This window comes from Lipomyces tetrasporus (assembly GCF_029532465.1).
Source record: "Lipomyces tetrasporus strain NRRL Y-64009 chromosome Unknown POJ06scaffold_6, whole genome shotgun sequence".
Taxonomy (NCBI): domain Eukaryota; kingdom Fungi; phylum Ascomycota; class Lipomycetes; order Lipomycetales; family Lipomycetaceae; genus Lipomyces; species Lipomyces tetrasporus.
This window is the reverse complement of record NW_026611601.1, coordinates 1,502,298-1,517,988: the sequence shown is the minus strand read 5'-3', so window position 1 is coordinate 1,517,988 and position 15,691 is coordinate 1,502,298.

The following is a 15,691-nucleotide window of genomic DNA, read 5'->3' as shown; positions in this document are numbered from 1 at the left end:
CGGCTAGAAAAGTTTGGCGATATCGTAACGTACGTCGCCCTACGCTATTGAATTATAAAATGCCGGGATTAGTTTAAACACTATTTAAAATTAGGGTTTAGGGTTGGCCACCAAGTGTAAAATGGGATATCTTAAATATGATCCCTATAACTCAAATATCTATGGGGGCTTTTTGGCGCGCACTTAGTTGGCTAATTATCTAGTGCTTCTATCTTAGGACCGTTTCTTTTGGTGCGATACGATATTAATCATCTACATGTATATCGTATCACGTTATACCGATATCGCCCGATAGTCGATATTGTGTCCAGCGCTAGGTTGTAAGACATATATCATGCAAAAGTTTCCAGATATCTCAAGTCGCTGTCTCGAACGTATATTATATCTTGTGTGTTGGCGGAATGCGCTCGAAATGGAATTACTCCTAGCGTCCGCGGGCAAAGGAATTTAAGGAACACAATTCGACTACTTATATTCTAGCTGACTCTAATGGTCATCGATTGGTTTAGTTGTCTCGTTAGTTTTGTGTCTATAGACAAAAATTGGCTGTAGCGAAATCCGTACTTGTTTAGGAACCGACTCATGGCAACCACCAACGCCATTCCTCTTTGGGACTTGCGTAAAGTAGATCTTCATACGCACGAGTCGTCAGTTGTAGCTCGACCTCTTCGCCGCTACAAAAAATGGAATTAGTTGCCGTCCGAATATCTCGTCACCGTTCAACTGCAGAAATTTTCCAATGACAAACAAACAGTCTGTCTCACCCGTCATAAAGACGCAAGGTGCTCTATGACTGTCCTTGGAGAGCTCGCTTCAAAAGTAGCTCAACGACTTATGGATCATTACGCACGCAACTTATTCACGAACATCAGGGACACCTCAAACCATCTCGAAGACACATTTCTCTTAGCTAAAAGGGATCAGGAGTAGGGCTGTTCCCGATTTGACGATTTCCCGGTTTTGCCTATACTACATCGGCAATTATACTATATAGTCAACCTCTTCAGTCTGCCGATACTATCTATCCCCGATCAAGATTGGTGGTCTCTGGGCTTTGCCTATACTATATCGGTAAACCGACAAAATTTCGTAATTAAGAGTAGCTTCTACTAGATTAGGTTAGTATCAGGATGTCCATGATTAGGGAAGATGGAAGGACAAGATGATAACGAAAGACAAGGGCGGTCGAGCTTGGCCAAAGTATGAAAGTAAGACGTATATATTATAGAAATAGTATGTTCGCTATGCGAGGGGAACATTGACTTTGATTACCACTCTGAACAGTCTACTCATTCGAGCTTCTTCCCGCAATACACTTAATTTAAAAACGCACATAGAGGTGGTTTAAAAAACCAACCATCATGCGGTGCATGCAGCTTTTCGCGGCTCTATGAGGCCCTGTAAAAATTAGCTCCCGGGTGCTTATGACCAAGCACACCAGGCAGGCATTACTGAGGCCGGAAAGCGTTCCGACCCAAACGATCTTTCATGATTAGTCTGCCTCGCAAAGCAAACCCTGGCATTAGCTACATTTTAGTAGGACGGGAATTTGTCCTAGACTCCGGGGCAACAGTTCATATGGAGCTTGCAATTATCCGTACAAGATATGAGTGATACCTGATAATTTTGCTATCAACTATCCACATTTGTTGGTGGGTATGGGACAGATCCCCATCATAGAAATCATTGAGTCCTCGCACGCATAACATGCCCGTCTGCTCACACTTGTACTTAACAATCATGTATCCATGTACACTGCAATTGCGTTCCGCGAAACAGATCTAAACTCCGCATGTATGCCGCCGTTACGTATTACCAACCCATGCGTCTCGTGCGTTTCTCAATGCCTGACTTCGTCTGGGCCTCTCCCATGTTGTGTCCAATGGACACGCACGAGAGCCTCATCGCATGTCATAAAGCCGCACATACCTCAATGACGAGCTTTCGTTACTATATAATCATGTGCGCTTGTGTCCTGACTGCATGTCACACCAATCCGGATAGTGGGTTCTTGCCGGTGCTCGACTATAGATAAGACAGTTAGCATGTGAAAGCCGGTCTACTTAAACTATTGGATGGTTGAATCATTTTTAGTTACTTAATGAATATGCTTTTCGAGCACTTATCCGTGCCTACTACGATACCACTTCAGCATTTCCTTCCCTGTCCAGTCGATATTCATAGACACAACGCGCTACTTCATGGCATGACACATGCCGACCGCTCTAGGTTTGTCGCGTCCGCTACCCAATTGCCAATCGTTGCCCACGGACACGAAATTATAGCGATATAATACTTTAAAATATTCAAAACAAATGAAGTAAATAATAATTTAGATTAAGCTTTCTTATTTAAAATACCAACAAATACCAACAATTCAGCCACTCAATATCATTGCTGCCGTTTCTTCTGCATCTGACTCCTCAACCTCCTCTGACATACCACCATTCGCTTCTCTTGACCAATCCCAACTCTTTAGCCACGTGCATGCCTCAATGGTTTTATTACCCAAGCGGGTCCTGCGAACTGTAATAAGATTGCCACTTCAGAAAAAGTTCTTTCCGAGGGCACGGACGACCCAGGGACAGCCAAAAGATCTCGTGCCATATGCGAGATTCTTGGAAAATCGTTATGCTTCCTCTTAAAATATGCAAGTGGATCGCTGTCAGATCTCTCTGTGGACCGTTGGAACCACCTCGTCACCTCATCAAATACTTCATCTTCCGCAGAGTCTTCATGATCAGGCTTCTCCAAATCAATAGTAACCATAAAAACATTCCTCTTAAGTGGTATTGTGCAAGAAACCATCTCGGATGGGTAATATTCGTCAAGATATTTCCTAAATTCCACCTTAATTCGGTGCTTCTCATGGGCATCCGCGACAAACCGGAGTCTAAATCTAGGATCCACAGCCGTTGCCAATTCTGCCAACTTATTCGTTTGTTTCAAGCTAACATGCCTCTGATGTAAGTCGCCCGTGAGCTTTGGACCAACTGCATGAACCCGCTCTATAGGCAAGTCTTCAAAGTCATTCTCCAAGTTAGCCTTCCCATCATGATCGAGCATTTTCAAAAATCGCATCAAGCCATTTTCAAGCTTCTGATCTTTTGATAGACAATAAGTATCGATCCAAGGGATGGATATTTCTCGCCTCCATGATGGTCTGACACATCACTAAATGGCTTTAGCATGTACACAAGCCAGGTTATATGTTGAGAATCAACCCTCCAGCTACAGTAGACAGCTCGAAAAGTCACCCGTCTACAGCTGACAAATGATTTGTCAGTAGCATCTACGATAGAAAATTCTATAGGTGCATAGTGCACACTAGAATATTCCAGATGCGGGGGTTGAGATGACGTGTTCAATCACGCCATCCTGATTACGTAGTATCATTCTACAATATTTTACTGTACATGCCTTAGTAATCAGGCACAGTCTCAACTATATAAGTAGATAGTCAATCCCTTGAGACTGGACGTAGATTGTACATTCAATCATCCAGAGACTCACCAACCCCTACGTTCACACTTCCACTTGCGCATTTACATTTGCAACAGTTATATCCGCCCAGTCATCATCAGAAATGATGCACCTTTTCCAGGCCTTTGGAGTCGATCTATCGGTCGAAAGCTCACTGAAGAGTTTCTTCCAACGGCTTCCTCATGCGCAAGAGAGATATAAACATAGCATAAGTGGAATTCCATCTGGTTTCTGTGTCCAACTTCAAAGTGACATGACGATGAAAGGAATTGACTCCATTGTCTTCCACATCTTCGGCAATGGCTTTGGATATTTCGGCAATTCTTTGCGCAAATTTCGGAGACTTTTTTGCAAGGATTACCAGGTCTCTTGTTAAAGTAAGTTGATCACAGCAGGCTTTAAAAACTGGCTTCAGTGACAGTTGCAGCGAATACACTGCGCATCTGAGAGCGTTGAATGATGAATCTTTGTAATCCCTTTCAAGTTGAGCCTTCATGGCTCTCATACCTTGGACAGTTGCTTCCTAGCCAATGACCTTTGTCTGCAAACCAGAATAGAATGGTCTCCATAATAAGCTCCTGATCGCGTTGCGCTGTATGTGGATAACTAAAGTTCTTGAAGCTTAGGATACAGCTGTGCATATTCCAATCATTGGTTATAAAATGTGCCGTGATACTAGCATATGGAAGATTTGCTTTCGACGTCCAAACATCATAGGTAAGGCTCACTTTCGCATCTAATGAATCTAGTTGACTTTTGAGAACATCCAAATGACTTGCATAAGTATTGATGAGATGTCTTGTGATCGTCTTCCTCGTGGGGATCGTATAATTCGGATTGATACCTTTGACAAAGGACTTGAAGGAACGATTTTCGACGACAGATAGTGATTGCTACATATAAGAACTAGAACTGCCATATAGTAATGAAAGCTGTAACTAACCTGATCGTCAACAATCCATTTAATCAAGCATTCATCTTGAGTTTTTTTGGACACTACGCGCCCTGTAACGTGGCAAAGAGCCTGCTCGCGAAAGTTTTCGAAGAATGCGACGGCGGAAGGATAGTCCAAGACATGTTACTCTCGGAGGCCCTTTCCTTGAGGTACTGCTCTATGTGGTGCTTCGATATGAAATAAGGTATATTGGTAGGATTCTCATCCCAACGGTTGCCAGATCGGTCCACACTGGTGTAGACAAATGCGAACCGCCATACTTAACTGCCGAGTCAATGAGTGCTTTGCCCTTTCGTTCTTCACTCTTCCAACTCGCAGCGCCCCCCATTATGGAGGAAATAAAGACGCCCCGCGAATGCGCTAGAGCCGCAGGACACGCTATATTTACATACAGATGCACTCGAACTCAAGAGAGATTGGCACAAGAGAAGGGTGGAACTCCGTGGGCCTCCTTGCCTTGATCAACTTAATCTTAAACATTTCCAAGAGGATTACGCGGTTTCTTTTATACAAATTACCCACATCATCTTGTCAGCCTATTACTGATGATCCGATCATTCCGCCATCGCTGTCAGCAGCATGATTCCTGGTAAAATGAATACTGTCTGCATACAATTGCTGGGGGGTCGGCGACTAGGTTCGCGCAATAACAGCCAATCCTTTCTTCGGAAAATTAGTATCGCTAGCTTAATTAGTTGCCTAATTTATTCCCCATCTAGCAACCGTACATATCCAGATAAGCGTAAACTATAACCAAGTCAACTCTGCCCATCATGTGAAGCCGTCATCTCCCAGGTAAGATGGTGCTGCTCATGAGTGGCAATGAGTCAGCATTACCGTTGCACCCGCAGGAGTGCAAACCTTAAGGAAGTGTCACATCGCTCTACTGATATGCTTCCCGCAGATGATCGCGTAGCGCTTCACTGAAGCAAGCGCGCCAGTTCTCGTCTTCACTGGCACTGAGTGTTAGTTCAGTGGTGTTCCGAATAGTGATTACCTGTTAAAATGAACAACTGGCACGTGACAGTTGTGGCAATCCAACGATCATGAAGGCTACGCGTTTGGCTCCAAGAAACCGTGCTCCAGCAAGGCACTGAACTGATAGCACCCACGAGTCGAATGTTTCGCATCGGTGGTTGCCGTATAAATTCAGATGATAATCTCGCATGGGCGGCGTGGCCCTCGATAAAGTGACGGCTTCGTGACGGCACCATTGCTCAGACATATCTCCGAATCCTAATTTACCTAACTAACTCTCTATCTTGGATTGGCGATTACTCACTGAGAGAAAACGTCATCTGTAATACTTGTGAAGAAAGCGTCTGGTGGACACGTATTGATTACTGTATGCTTTACGGTCAACACAGTATTTTCACAGTCAGTCCTGTACTTTGGGACTTACTGCGGACATACCGGAGTAGCTGGAGTCACTGCGAACAAATTATCAGGGGACAAAAAACTGTTTGGGCTTTAGAATAATCTCTTCTATCGGTGTCTCATGGATTACCAACAACGTTCGGATACAAGCAATTCGCAAATATTACAAATCCGCAATATGAATCCATATTATTAGTCATATTATCAATCTCTATTATCTGTTGAAAATATGCGCTGTGAATCCAGTCGCCGTCCAGTTGCTCGATATGCGATTCCGCTCTGTCAATGGGGCTAGGCACCATACAGTAATTCTTCCTAGACTCGGATAATTAGGGAGGGGACTTCGGTGCAGTCAAATGGCAATTGCGCAAACCCCGTGTACTTGTTCATATGCGCAAATGGCACGTTATTCGCTATAAAGTGGATTGCTCAATGATTAAAGAGTCCAACAGAAACATAACCGATCTCTCACTAGCTAACCGCCTCATCATTAGCTCAAGCACATGTGACAGCGAGACCATCCGTGGCAAACGTGATTGACAATATTATAGCCAGCAGTTCGACGCGAAAAAGGCTTACGGATCATGCCATGCATGTGCGTCACCGGATCTCGATTGAACAGCGAGGAAATATTCCGAGAGACAAAGTGCGTCCTTGAATGACCCGAGGCCGATTGGTAGGTTGGTTGTGTAATGCGTTCGGAACCGATCATAAGATGGATGCAGATATGAGAATTGTAAGATGTAGGATATGCAGGGAAGGGTAAGCGGAGACAGCCGACACTGAAATATATAAATTGGGTCCTTGTCCCCGCCCCTAGGTAAATCTTGCACAAAGTCAATAATTACTACATTGTTGCAATACCCTCACGTTAACGCTCTTCGATTCTATTCGTAAATATATTAGGTTCCTTTAACTTCCAAATTTCATAATTATCAGTCAAATTATCAATCTCCGTATTAGATGCCGTCTATGGGGGGCGGTTCCTGACACTCCTACAGATTCTCGCCAGCCCTTCGTCCGCTGCCTGACCACAAACTCACATCCTCAAATCACATTAATTTAGCAGTTACTGTAGCCTGCAAATGAATAATAGAGCATAGGGCAGAATCGAAGGGACACTCTCCAAAAAATGTCCATATCTAAATAATGTTTATGTCCATTGCGGCCCACTATGAAAATGTATGTAGGGAGAAGGCTTAGACAGGCTAACTAACTAAATCGCTGTACTGCTGGAATCACTCTCTAGGAATAACCCGAGAGCATAAACACGACATCAGATACCCTCAGCACCCTTCCACTTTTACTTCTTCACTAGCGTCTATAAGATTTCGATTGAGGGATCAAATCACTAACTCTGCGGTCACTGTGAACTAAGTTGATTTCCTTATTTCTGCTACCAAAGCATGTCAAGGATCACTATTTAGTGTAATCTTGTTCCTGTAAGAAATACTTCCTAACTAAGAATTTTTGGCGATGTCCGATTGAGAGTTTATCCACAGTCACGAACCAATACTATTTCGCCACTAAAGCCTCGAGAGTGTACTCAATGACTTGCTATGGAAGGGTGAACATATTTTGAATGTTCTCGCATAGACGAAAATAATTATTTTGTGCCCAATTGGGATGCGTATTGCATAGCATACAACGACAAATATACGGAATGTTACGTGGAAAAGTGTGCCTTCTATGCCATTCTGCTGTATCGGTTGAGTCATTATGGCAATGGCGCTTCAATGGAGGAGGTGGCTTCTTAGGCAGGTGTTAGAACAGGCACGGTCGTACGTTGGTACCGATCTTTGCCAAACCTCACGACTACGGTAATATATTTTTGATCGCGAATCGAATTATTCTGCTAATGTACAGGTATGTCAACCTCCTTTTGCCTTGACCACACTGACAAACAATTAAGCTTATCTGCACTCCCCATGGCAAGATAATTGACTACGTGGTCGGAGTTCCTGGATCAAGACCTGACAGTTGTCAAGATGACAAGACTATTTAATATGCGAGATACTCTCTTGCAGAAAATGAGATCCGTTGGAGGCAGACTCAGGCTAGCCGTTGTACAAGTGACTTCCTACGCCTTCAAATGCCAGATGAGGAAAGGGTTGACAATACGTGCTACAACCTAGTCTTGTCTCAGATCCGCATATGCTTTGAGAACTGCAATCTTAAGGGAAGGTTTCGAAGCGTAAACGAATTACGCATATTACAGTTGCGAAGTCCTTGAGATATGCCGCCTTCTGGATTCTCCACAATTTTATTCTTGTATATGAGGAATCTCTCGGGCTCGACTAGGAAGACTTTCTTATGGCATGGACAGCCTAACAAGATATGGACCCTGAAGAGCCTCAGCAGGAAGTAAGAGATGAAGATGTGGGTATTCACTACCACCAAGAGCGAGCGATATAGCTTGAACAAGGCAAGGCAAAGCGACAGAGTCTTAATTTTACCATCCTACATGCACAGGAAGTATGTCTTTAAACTTCTCAATGTTACAATAACTGCTTTGCTACCAACGACACCAACTCTAGACGGAGAATTTCAGTCTGTTTTCTGCTAACTTTAAATCACTCACTCTCCTTCAGCTGGATTTCTTTCTCTTTGAGAGCAGTTTCCACCTCCAGTTTTTAATATCAGAGAGGGTCACGGCATTTTTCTGGGCAGACAATTACAACACCATTTCCTTCAAGGAAAACATAGTTGTGCCCATTATACCCTGTCCTTTATTTTAGGATGACTAGCTGGAGCCAACATTCTTCCTATACTCAGCAGAAAATGTGTCTGATGTATACAGCTCTGACCGGTGTCGAAAAGGAAATCTTCTTTCTTGCAATTTATCTTCCACGTCAACAGCAGAGATTACTGAGGGCGAAGGTGATTTTACAGATGTTGTTGACTCGAAAATAGAAAAGTCAACGGCCATTCCTAGTGTTGTACAGCTCAAAAACAATATGCACATAAATACTTTCGTTTCGGCTGCCAACAATCGCAATCAGATAAAACTATTCCTACTTTGTGGAAGTATATGGAGATGGAATATTGAGAGAACAGGCTAAGAGGCTGAGAATCTGGTCGACCATGGTTGTACAGGTCTCGGGGAAACTGCATTTCTATATATGTACATGAAAAACAACCTCTGACTAGGCTACAGAGGCAAAAACAGGTACATGATCCCGCCATGACATACAGCGGCTATGACGTAAGCGTCCAACAGATGACATCACTGTCATTTTATACCCGTCTCTTCCAGCTCTTGCCATCGGCGTTCATGTACAACAATCAATACCAACATTACTATGTATACATGTCATCATATAGGCCGAAGGCGACCCGAAACAAAAAAAAAGAACGAAAGACGCGAATCCAGTACCGAAATCCTCCTTGTACTCGGAACCCTGATGACGAACGCACAGAAGCAAGCTCGGAAACGGAGGAGCCGTATGACAAATGCTACGTAAGACGGAGCGGAGAACGGAACGGACCCGAGAGCGGAGAGAAACACAAAGAACACGAAGGAAGACTGACGGTCGAGGACGATGAGGAGGCCCCTATGAGTTGCTGAAAATCTGCAAAATGCGGTAGAGGTGCTCTCGCAGTGTCCTAGAATTCCTGCAGGAGAGGCCTGAGCCTCATCTCGTCACGCTCTTTTTGTACCCAAAGTTGAGGACTGCGGTCTCATTGGACCCAATAATCTTCGTCAATCAGACGAAGCGCAGTTAAGGGACCTTTGGAAGAATAACCTCAACCGGCTTTCCGCTCCATGCGGCTCAGGAGGAGCAGGCGTGCCGCACGGGCAAGGCGTATCACAGTCAGGGATGCGATCCTGAGAAGAACGCCAACACTACTTACGCCATACGTTCGCATGGGACGGCTCGGGACCCAAGTCCTCCGGCTTTGATACGCCAACTCTCGTCACAGACACCTAGGGCTACTCCGAATACTCGCATTGTAGCGAATATTATTCGCAGGATGTCCGCACAACGAATAAAATTGCTGAATATTATTCGCCGAATATTCCTTATTCGCATATTTTATTCGCAACCCCTGAACCCCTGAAACCCTGAATCTCACAAGCAGTGCTCATAGTCTATTACAGTTCCAACAAACGAAGAAGCAAAGGCATTAAGGCACAAACGACAAGCAAATGAAAGGCGGAGGCATAAACCGCATAACGAAAGACGCAAACCACAAAACGCAAGACTGACGCCCTGGTAAAAGCAACCTCTCACTAGGTCACAGAGCAAGAAAAGTGCGCAGCTCGCTATCAATTTACTCCTTACATCACATTGAGCTGGAAGGCTGTAAGGGGCCAGCTTGGCTCTTGAAACTGTGAATTAAATTTATTAGGGGGCTTCCCCTGAGCACGTTATTAGATGCGATTATTCGCACTGCTCAGGATTTGCGAATAAAATAGCGAATATTATTCGCAGCGGTTGGGACTTGCGAATATGCGAATATTCGTATTCGGAGCAGCCCTACAGTGAGATACCTCTCTAGTAATAGGACTCTTTAAGAAATGTGGAAGCTTATGGTCAAAGTGGAAGGGGTTGTGGTGCTCCGCAAGATGGTTGAGACCTTCGTTGCGTCTTGAAGAGAGCTTGACAAGGAGGATTTATGTACATGCTCAATGCCTACAAGACGCGATACCCCTCTCTTCTGAATGGCGGTATTTTCTCTGTAGCTAATCTTAAAGGAAGTAAAGATTTGCATGTAGGATATAACAGTACGTATGAAAAAGTAGGTACCTGGGTCAGGGTACACTAAACTCTAGCCAGAATAGTCGATGGCTCAAATCATACGACTCTCACTGTACTGCGCACTCACTGGGTGAGGTCTAGCTCGGCTCACCATCACTATGTGTCAATTATCACGACGACGTAGAAATCATCTAGAGTGACTGGCGTTGCCTTGGTGCAAACTATAGAGCGTACACTTTATTATCTAAGGAGAGGATACAGTTGTCATTTTAACAAATCGGATAACTACATGGAGAGATGGGAAGCGGATGAGAATGGTGCGACGTAGGTGAGCATGTACTATACATTAGTATGGACGCTGTGTATATATGATGGGTTATGTCCGGACACCAGACGAACTTGTACAATACCAATAATCAGAATGCTACTGCGTATCATCGCCTTTTAGCTTACAATTCCTTGGCTTCCAAACTATCAAAATACCTGCTTCACGTAAGGCCCTATAAAGCATTAGGAACTGTATCTCTTTCCATTTTAAGAAGTAAGTTTCTACAAAGACGCGATTTTTTTTAACCTCATACGCCATGACTCTAGGTAATCGCACGCCCTTGGCAATTAATCCATACAAGATATTCAATATCTCTTCTTATTCCTGGAGCAACATTGTAACGTTCGTTCTTCTTCCATCTTGATGTCGTAAACGCCGCAACTAGAACATCAACATAATTACAGCAGTAAATCACTAGATGGTACTGAAAGTGACGGTTGACTGATGTCATTTTGTGTTGAGAGTAATCGTCGCGAATCCGATCAACATTCTATTGCACGACGTGCACCGCTAGATTCCGTGTGCAGCTTGCCATTATGCTGTCTCATGCACCACGCGCATTTCGGATTCCTAGGCATCGGATATGTAGGGAAAACTTCAGCATGCGATCGGCCAGAATAGTTAGTTACTGTCGTTAATAATAAATCTTGTGCTTTATGAATTAATATTGCATTTTCTTGATTGAGTTTCTAAGAAAATGTGAACTCAAGTGGACTTAACTCGACTTAACTCAAATATGGATAAAGTCGGCTTAACTCGACTTGTGAGGTTGAATAAAGTCAACTCAAGTTTTCTCGCGGTCCCGACTTGAACTTAACTGAACTCGCACTGTTAAGTTAAGTTGAGTTAAGTTTACCATCTCTACCCACCAACGATTCATCAATGAGAAACGATGCGGAAGCGAGATGAACAAGAATAGGGGTCGCTGGAACCTGCAAGTGCAAGATGGTCGTTAGACTTTCGTTGCATTCCAAGAGGTATTGACAAGGACTTTATGTACATGCTCAATGCCTACAAGACCTGAAAGTGGTCACAATTTGTCAAGTCAACACTCTCTCAATTTTAGAGTTGGCAGCAGGTATGACACGTCGAGACCAAGAATCCATGTCTAGATCGAATCAACTATATTTTAGGTTCCGCGGAAAGTCAGTGGGAACAGGACGGCTCAGTAGAAGAAGTGAAGACGCACTTTATAAAGCCAGGAAATTCCGGTCAGCTCGAATCAGGAGGAAGGTTTAGATTCTGTGATTTAAAGCTAAAGCGAACCATAAAAGTGGCGTAAATTTGGTATTAAGGTTTTACGTGAAAATGGTGAAACGGTGTAAATTTCAGGGTGGCGATCCACTCCACTCATTTGTTCAAATGGACGGAATGGGTGGAAATGGATGCACAGACCTCCGCACCCGGAGGTCCTTTGACTCCACCTGGCGTGCAGGTTACGTGATCCATCCATCCATTTGAAATAGGCTTGGAATGTATGGATGGACAGAATTTTAGGGGTTCGGGCTTTAAAGGCAGTGGCTACCCCTGGGCTTCGGCTACGCGCTTCAGCACGGGTATGGAACCATGAGACTCAGAATACAGGCACACGGCGTCCCTTCTGTACGCCGTGTGCCGTTAGATGTCAAACGGCGGAAGGTCTTTCATACGAAATTCAACAAAATCGTGAAGATAGTCGCCAGGCATCCCTGCTTTCCCAATAGGCGTACACTACAATAGATGAATACGAGGAGTGGCAGCGTTTACACCTGGACTCGGTCGGACCAGGATGTTGTTGATCCGTTAGCATATTGGCACGAGAAACGAAATCTTTATCCCCGGCTAGCTCAAATGACGCTTCACGTTCTCTCCTGAGAAAAGTGGAAGCTCTAAATGGGAATGATGAAACTAGAAGGGGTTGTTGGAGCTCCGCAAGAGGGTTATTCAACCTTCGTTGCGTCTCTAAGAGGGATTGACGAGGACTATGTACATGCTCAATGCCTACCAGACCTCAGTATCTTCTCTGTAGCTAATCTTTATGAAGTAAAGATTTGCATGTACTAGTGAATATAATAGTATACTGTTCTGGGGGCTTTGAACTAGATGCGCTACAAAACAGGATCCGATTGTCTGGAGTCTCTTTACGTACAATCTATCGTGAAGTCATATATGTTCAACCCGTCAAGAAAACCACGCGCACATGCTACGGAGGCGGAGGAACTGGACAATCGGCGGGAACACGAAAGACTGAGAATGAGCGTTCCTGCGGAGGAACCGACACTGCCGGCGGTAAATTGTAGCCCTCTCGGATGAACGAGCAGCTCCTTTTGGTAACGAACTAAGACAGACGAGTGGAGCGCTGAAACACGATCGGTAGAAGTTCACGCCGGGGTCAGTTGCCCTAACCCGCAATGTATGTTGGTTGTGACAAGTACGTATGAAAATACAGTTATTGACTACACACTCTTTAGAGTAAGGATTACTAGCTACGGCTCTATTGCAGAATATGATATGGATCATATTCCGTCCTCATGGCCCCGCACGGCATCACTGTGCAGGTGGTCTCTAGCAAGTCATCTTGATCATCGTGTTTGGCCGTTGCCTGAGGAACGATGGTGCGGTAAATGTGTACCTGAGTCAGGGGTACACAAAACTCTAATAGTTGCGGCTCTAATCACAGACTGCATCCTGTGCCCGCACTCACGTAGTGAGATCCAGCCCGTCGACTAACCATCACTAGTGACAAGTATCGTGACGTAGACATCACTACAGTGATCTACCGTTAGGGTTGTTGACGATATTCGAATAGACGAATATTATTCGACCGATTATCGGCGTAGGATACGATATCGGGCAATCCGCCCGCGTCGAATACGAATAGCGAATATTATTCGAAGCACTTTTTGAACGTCGAATCGAATATTCGAGATATCGTGCCGATATTCGATATTCGACATAGTATTACATAATCAGCCATAGAGAAGTGAATTAATTTTCAAGCTGCCAGGAAGTGCTAAGCCCTCGTATGCGGGCTTTTGCCAGTTGTAGCTGTAGTTGTCCCATCTTCTCCGGCGTTGTCAATATCAGTTTCAAGTCAGGCTGAGATTAGCGCTGCACGATTTGACACAGTAGAAGTGACTCCAGCTGTAGGCGCCTTACCTCTTGTATAATTTACACAACTTAGCGGCGCAAGCTGTCACATGCCCTATGCCTACTTCTATAAAACTCGCAAGGTTTTCCTCTATATTTTCTAAATTCGAATTATTCCAAAGCCCTACTAGATTATTTCGCCGCTCATCTCAAAAAAATTAACTGTACTTGTCATCCATCAACATCAGCATCCTCATGGTTTCAGCCTTCATTGAATGCCTCCGCACCGCCAATATATCTCTTCCTGCATTAAACATTCTTTCGACTGATACCTCTGAGGCCGGGACTGCTAAATAATCCCGTGCAGCGGCTGCCATCCGCGGAAACTCATCTTTATGAGCCCGCCACCAATTGCATAACCAGTTCGGATCCTTAGTGTCATTCACGCCGACTCGGGGGCTATCAAAATAATGGTCAATATCAGAGCGTAGAGGTTGATTCAGAGGCTGTAGCCTGTGCAACATCCGGGATTCCATATCTCTAAACTCGGTCCTGCAGTCTGGAGGTCGCATTGTCGGTAGTAGACTAGGTTCTATTGCGCCAACTGGGTAATCACGATGAATATTGTCACGAAGAGCTTCAAGGATCTCTTGTCCAGCGGCTTCATCTTCCAATTCGGCTAAAAGCAAATCACCTTTGACCCGAGGATCTAAAATGAGGGCCGTGTAATAGGTGTCCGAATAGTCCATAAAAGTATAATATTTCTGAAACTTCTTCATACCCTCCTTGACGGCCAATACGAGATTCTCATCCAAACTTCGAAAACTTTCTTTACGTTCAAAACGTCCTTGAGCATATCATGCAGTTCATAATAGACTGGGACGGTTAGACTAATCTGTGGTCTCTTTTCCGATACAAATAGGGTGAATTCGTGGAATTTGGAAAGGATTGTGTGAATCTGAGCAAGTCGCACCCAGTCTCTTGTCGTAAAGGGAGGGAAATCCTTCTGGAGTTCAAGAAATTTATTGACCTGTTCTCTGGCTTGCAAAGCATCATCTAGCATCCGGTAAGTTGAATTCCACCGAGTTTCAACCTCGTACTCGATGAATTTGTCCGCGAGGTTGTTGATCTTACAGACATCGTTCCATTTTTGTTTCCTTTGAGGGCTGCGATGTATCCACAAAGCTAGGATACGAAGCTTAGCCAGCGGCTCTTGTGTTACAACAGCCCAAGGCTCTCCGTCCTTAAACCTGTCGCATACATTATTGGCGTCCTCCACAGTGCCGGACCTCAACGCGCGAAGGATATCCTTGACAATGAGATTGAGAATATGAGCGAGGCAACGGATATAGCTATCTGGGCCACGGAAGAGAGGTTCATCGTTGAGATTTTGTTGTAAGTCATGATATAGGTGCAACGCCATGCGTTCGTTGTTACTGGCGTTGTCACCCGTAGTTGTAAGTAGCTTACGCTCTAGATCCAGCTCTCTAAGCATATTTTAACTGCCGCCGCTAAGTTCTCGCCGCTATGAGGACCATGCAGCTCGGTGAACTCCAACGGCCTTTCTCTGTACTCGAATTCGTCTGTGAGCCAGTGGCCAATTACCCCTAGTATAGGAAGGTTGTTCTTGCTTGTCCAGACGTCGAGAGATAGAGCAATTGTCTTACAAGTTGCAGCCAACTCTTCTTTCAGTTGAATACGCTGTAAAACGAAGTCATCCATAAGCCGCTGCCGAAGAGTATGCCGTGAAGTGAAAGGAAGTGATACTCCTGGGAT